The sequence below is a fragment of the Lissotriton helveticus genome, chromosome 3_2 (genome assembly GCF_964261635.1).
Source record: "Lissotriton helveticus chromosome 3_2, aLisHel1.1, whole genome shotgun sequence".
Taxonomy (NCBI): domain Eukaryota; kingdom Metazoa; phylum Chordata; class Amphibia; order Caudata; family Salamandridae; genus Lissotriton; species Lissotriton helveticus.
Window position 1 is genome coordinate 200161819 of NC_136062.1, and position 6000 is coordinate 200167818.

The 6000-nt window shown below is 41.9% G+C and overlaps 1 long non-coding RNA gene across 2 annotated transcripts in view; it reads left to right on the plus strand.

The window, feature by feature from the left end:
* LOC144826265 (uncharacterized) overlaps window positions 1-4868 on the plus strand; it is a 142748-nt gene extending 137880 nt beyond the window's left edge. For both annotated transcript variants that reach the window (XR_013609742.1, XR_013609743.1), the window contains exon 5: window positions 4179-4868. This is a non-coding gene — a long non-coding RNA (uncharacterized LOC144826265). The remainder of the gene's footprint in view (window positions 1-4178) is intronic.
* Window positions 4869-6000: the final 1132 nt, after the last annotated feature.

Genomic DNA, 6000 nt, shown 5'->3' on the forward strand with positions numbered 1-6000 from the left:
TGTTGATCCACGCAGATTCCAGAACTTTCCACCACAGAAATGTGAGGAAAATGTGTTTTTTTGGTCACATTTTTATGTTTGCAAGGGATTCTGGGTAACAAAACCTGGGGGTAGGCAGGCGAGTCACCCCATCCTGAATTTCCCTGGGTGTCTAGTTTTCAAAAATGTATAGGTTTGCTAGGTTTCCCTAGGTGCTGGCAGAGCTACGGCGCAAAAACAAAAGGTAGTCTTTTTGTCCGAATCGTGCTAAATTTCACTGGGAAATTGAGGTGCGACCATGCTGCGTTTTGCGCTGTTTCATGTCGCAGCCACTATGCCTACCCACGCAAGTGAGGTACCGTTTTTTTTGGGAGACCTGGGGGCACGCTGGGTGGGTGGAAATTTGTTGATCCACGCAGATTCCAGAACTTTCCACCACAGAAATGTGAGGAAAATGTGTTTTTTTGGTCAAATTTTTATGTTTGCAAGGGATTCTGGGTAACAAAACCTGGGGGTAGGCAGGCGAGTCACCCCATCCTGAATTTCCCTGGGTGTCTAGTTTTCAAAAATGTATAGGTTTGCTAGGTTTCCCTAGGTGCTGGCAGAGCTACGGCGCAAAAACAAAAGGTAGTCTTTTTGTCCGAATCGTGCTAAATTTCACTGGGAAATTGAGGTGCAACCATGCTGCGTTTTGCGCTGTTTCATGTCGCAGCCACTATGCCTACCCACGCAAGTGAGGTACCGTTTTTTTCGGGAGACCTGGGGGCACGCTGGGTGAGTGGAAATTTGTTGATCCACGCAGATTCCAGAACTTTCCACCACAGAAATGTGAGGAAAATGTGTTTTTTTGGTCAAATTTTTATGTTTGCAAGGGATTCTGGGTAACAAAACCTGGGGGTAGGCAGGCGAGTCACCCCATCCTGAATTCCCCTGGGTGTCTAGTTTTCAAAAATGTATAGGTTTGCTAGGTTTCCCTAGATGCTGGCAGAGCTACGGCGCAAAAACAAAAGGTAGTCTTTTTGTCCGAATCGTGCTAAATTTCACTGGGAAATTGAGGTGCGACCATGCTGCGTTTTGCGCTGTTTCATGTCGCAGCCACTATGCCTACCCACGCAAGTGAGGTACCGTTTTTTTCGGGAGACCTGGGGGCACGCTGGGTGGGTGGAAATTTGTTGATCCACGCAGATTCCAGAACTTTCCACCACAGAAATGTGAGGAAAATGTGTTTTTTTGGTCACATTTTTATGTTTGCAAGGGATTCTGGGTAACAAAACCTGGGGGTAGGCAGGCGAGTCACCCCATCCTGAATTTCCCTGGGTGTCTAGTTTTCAAAAATGTATAGGTTTGCTAGGTTTCCCTAGGTGCTGGCAGAGCTACGGCGCAAAAACAAAAGGTAGTCTTTTTGTCCGAATCGTGCTAAATTTCACTGGGAAATTGAGGTGCGACCATGCTGCGTTTTGCGCTGTTTCATGTCGCAGCCACTATGCCTACCCACGCAAGTGAGGTACCGTTTTTTTCGGGAGACCTGGGGGCACGCTGGGTGGGTGGAAATTTGTTGATCCACGCAGATTCCAGAACTTACCACCACAGAAATGTGAGGAAAATGTGTTTTTTTGGTCAAATTTTTATGTTTGCAAGGGATTCTGGGTAACAAAACCTGGGGATAGGCAGGCGAGTCACCCCATCCTGAATTTCCCTGGGTGTCTAGTTTTCAAAAATGTATAGGTTTGCTAGGTTTCCCTAGGTGCTGGCAGAGCTACGGTGCAAAAACAAAAGGTAGTCTTTTTGTCCGAATCGTGCTAAATTTCACTGGGAAATTGAGGTGCGACCATGCTGCGTTTTGCGCTGTTTCATGTCGCAGCCACTATGCCTACCCACGCAAGTGAGGTACCGTTTTTTTCGGGAGACCTGGGGGCACGTTGGGTGGGTGGAAATTTGTTGATCCACGCAGATTCCAGAACTTTCCACCACAGAAATGTGAGGAAAATGTGTTTATTTTGTGAAAAACTTAGCTTTGCAAGGGATTCTGGGTAACAAAACCTGGTGGTAGGCAGTCGAGTCACCCCATCCTGAATTCCCCTGGGTGTCTACTTTTCAAAAATGTATAGGTTTGCAAGGTTTCCCTAGGTGCCGGCAGAGCTAGGGTGCAAAAACTACAGGTAGGCACTTTGCCAAAAAAGGGTCAATTTGTAACTGCTAAATTTAGGTGTGACCACGTTGCATTTTCCGCCGTTTCCTGTCGCAGGCACAAGGCCGACCCACACAAGTGAGGTACCGTTTTTATCGGGACACTTGGGGTAATTCAGATTTGTAAATCAACTGTTATTACCAATTGAGCTTTCATGCATTTCTCCCTTTGAATGAAAGACATTGAGTAAAAAAAAAATCTTTATGAAAAATGACCAATAATTCTCATGCTAGTATGAGTATTCCCAACTTTGAAAATGTGCAATTATATACTGTTTCTGAAGTCTATAATTTGTACCCAATTCAGAAATACATAGGTGTCTTTCATACAGATTATTCCATGTATACATTTTCCAAGACAAAGTGCACTATACCCAGTAAATGAAAAAATACCATTGCAAGTTGCTGCTCAGTTTTTGGATCTGGGTTCGTCGGGTTCTTGGTGAAACTACAAGTCCTATATATCCCCACAACCAGGAAGGTCTAACGGATGTAACGGTATATTGCTTTCCAAGAGCTGTCAAAATTAGAAAAAGTTATAGGTGAAAACGTTGAGACAAAAGGCTGTTTTTTTCAACAAAATTTCAAATATTCCAATATCTAACTGTTAGTTTCTATAACGAAACCTTCATGGATTTAGACAAATGACCCCTTTATGAATTCAGAATTTTGTCTACTTTTCGAAAATGTAAAGCTTTCCAGGATCCATTATTGCTTTCAAACTCATTTCTACCATTAACTGGAAGGAGGTGGAAAGCTCTAAAAATAGCAAAAATAGGCTATGTCCCAGAAAAATGCCAAAACTGAGTGAAAAATTTCGGTTCTCTGACAAAAGTCTGTCATTCCCTGAAAGCTGAGAAAATGGAGATTTCAGCCCCACAAACCTTTTTGTGATACCATTTTCAGGGAAACACCCAGAGGCTTTCATTTGCAGCCCGTTTTTCCCATTTTTCTGAAAAAAACAAAAAAATCACTATATTTTGCTAAATTTCTGGGCCCCCTCCAAGGGAATCCACAAACCCAGGGCGCCTTTAGAATCCACATGATGTTGGAAGAAAAGGACGCAAATTTGGCGTGGATACCTTATGTGGTCAAAAAGTTACAAGGGCCTAAGCGCGCACTACTCCAAAACGCCAAAAAAAGCCTCAGCACAGGAGGGGAAAAGGCCTAGCAGCGAAGGGGTTAATGTGAACGAACATTAATGAGGACTTTACATTTTTATTTTTTCGTGTGATATTTGCTGTGTGTTCAAAGAAAGAAGTCAAATGTCAGTGTAGTCTTCTGACAAATTGCTGCTTATTCTTTTGAAATTGGGCACTAGTGTTTACTCTTCTTTTTCAAAGTGTGAGGATTGTGTAAAGCAAACTATGTGACAGCTCTGCTAGTGTGAAAAGATAGGCTGTAGACTTCGTTTTCTTCTACACATAGACAATGTAAATACCTATGAGTGGGCTGTACGAATATTTCACAATAAGTAATCAGAAAAGTAGAAATAAAGCTTTTTATCCCTAATTCTAAAGAGTGATGTAAACGATGATTTTAATAAGGTCAAAACAAATCAAGACAGTTTTCTTGATGCGCAAATCACAAATATTCGCTGAAACCCAATTTCCACATATTATTATTTGCGCTATATAGTTTTATCAGTAAAATTGTATGTCTGTGCAAATTTAGTAGTCATTGCATTGGAAAATGTGCTGTATGCAAATGACTTTTATGTTATGTTATGCTGTGATGTTAAAAGGCTTGTAAAGCACATGGTTACTCAATTCGGAGCGTCCCCATATGTTAGGATTCCAAAAACCACAATAGTCAAACAACAAATCACTGGGTCCTATTTAGGTTTGTGCCTACCACTGCATGCCTTAGTGATATATTTGCAACAGTGTATGTCTTAAATGTAATACCAGCTGCTCACTAACTATGCTCTTACCACTCTTACCTGCTCTCCTGCTGAATGGGCATGCCTTATTTGTGATGCTTGTTTTATATGTGATTCTTGTATTTTTCAGAATCCCTATGAGTTCAGTGATGTAACATTGATGGCAGAACCACCAGTCTGAAAATTGTTCCAGCACCACTGCCTATTAGAGCCACTGGAGCTCTTACAGCACTGGGAGCTTGCTGTTAGTTCATCAGCTGCAGAAGTCAGACTCTGAGCAGAAGAATCTACTGAAACACCTGTGGGGTGACTGCGAATACCTTGTCGTGCACACAATAAATGGCCAAGCAGTGCCCATTTTATTTTTTTCATTGAGTGCTAAAATAAAATGCACAGGTAAATTTAAAAAAACATTTTGGGGGAGCTAATGCACATTTTTGCTTATTGAAACCAGAAGTAGAAATAGTTACTCTTCTGAGACCCAGGGAAACAGGCCAGACTCTTGGAAAACAAGATGTTTCTCCCCAAAGTGAGATATTTAAAGAGGTGGAACTCAGCTAAGCCATTATACACAGTCCTGCAGTAGAGATTGGAGAGTCAACAGATTAACAGGGAGAGCCAAGTTAAGGGTCTGTCTTGACTCTAAGAGCCCAAACATGAACTGAGCCCGGCGAACATTTAGCATGGAAATTGTGCATAAATATTATGTAACAATGTCAAAGTTAAAAAAAGTAAATTTCTTTGATATTGTTTCACCTTAGTACATTAAATTATAACACTGCATTGAGAGGACTTTATTAAAAGTGATTTTAAACATGAACTTCATGCTCCCACTTCTATGACAATACCAGTAGTAAACTAAGGGGCAAATCAGTTATGTGCACCCTATAAGTGGACTGTATTCTAATTTTACAAGGAGCAACATTCTAGTCCATTAAGTCAAACAGAAGAGAGATTTTTGTACAGCACACATCCGCATGGATCGCAAGGTATTCTCAGACGCAGTAATGGAAAAATAGGTTGGCATGATACAATTAATGAATTGCCTAGGATCACACAATTTGGTCAGTCGGGATTGATCCCAGGTTTTATGGTCTCTTATTGTGCAATTCAGCCACTAGATTTGTATTCCTTTCTTGCTCCTGTTTGACATCAAAGTTTAATGCTTTGTCATTCATTCAGGTTGCATGAAGTGCGAGCATGGGTAGCAAGCAGAAGTCACAAGGAAAGAAAGCTTATTTTGGGCTCAAGAGGACCTGAATCAGATCCTAGTATCTGTCTCAAGCCTTAGGTGGCTCATCCATCTCTATACTTATTTTTTTCCCCGGAGTTTTATATAGCATGATATTGACCCGAAGGTATCAGAGGACTTTACATGAGAACCAGTTACGTTACACAAGGACACATTTTATTTTTATTTTTTATTTGATAGGCACGAGGAGATTAAGGGATTTGGCCAGAAACACAGGATGTTGAGCTTCATTGCTGAGACTCGAACCTGGTTCGCCAGATTGAGATCGACCGCTGTAGCCCATTAGGCCACATCCTCTCCCCTACTCTCCTCTTACTATACTCTAGGTATTCTGTGCTTGAAAGAACCTGAGATGCTGCTGTGTGTTTGGTATATAAGGATGGCGTTGCTTCCACTGTTGATAACATAACGTGTATTTAACCCTGTGGCCATCTTGGTGCTGAATAACAGATGCTTAATGTTACCCAACTCAATGTTACTGATTTTATCGTCCTCAGAAAGATGAAATGCTGAGTAGACCTGTTGGGATTTGAACCTGTGACCCTGAGGTCAAACACAGGCCCCTACAGTGGACGCATTAGTCCACTAAGCCACCAGACCCGGCTGTTGGCAATCTTGTTCCTGTGATGTGTGTGAGGGAAACTTACACTGCTGCCAAATTCTGCACATTCTGTGCATGCTGCACATGCTGTACATGTTT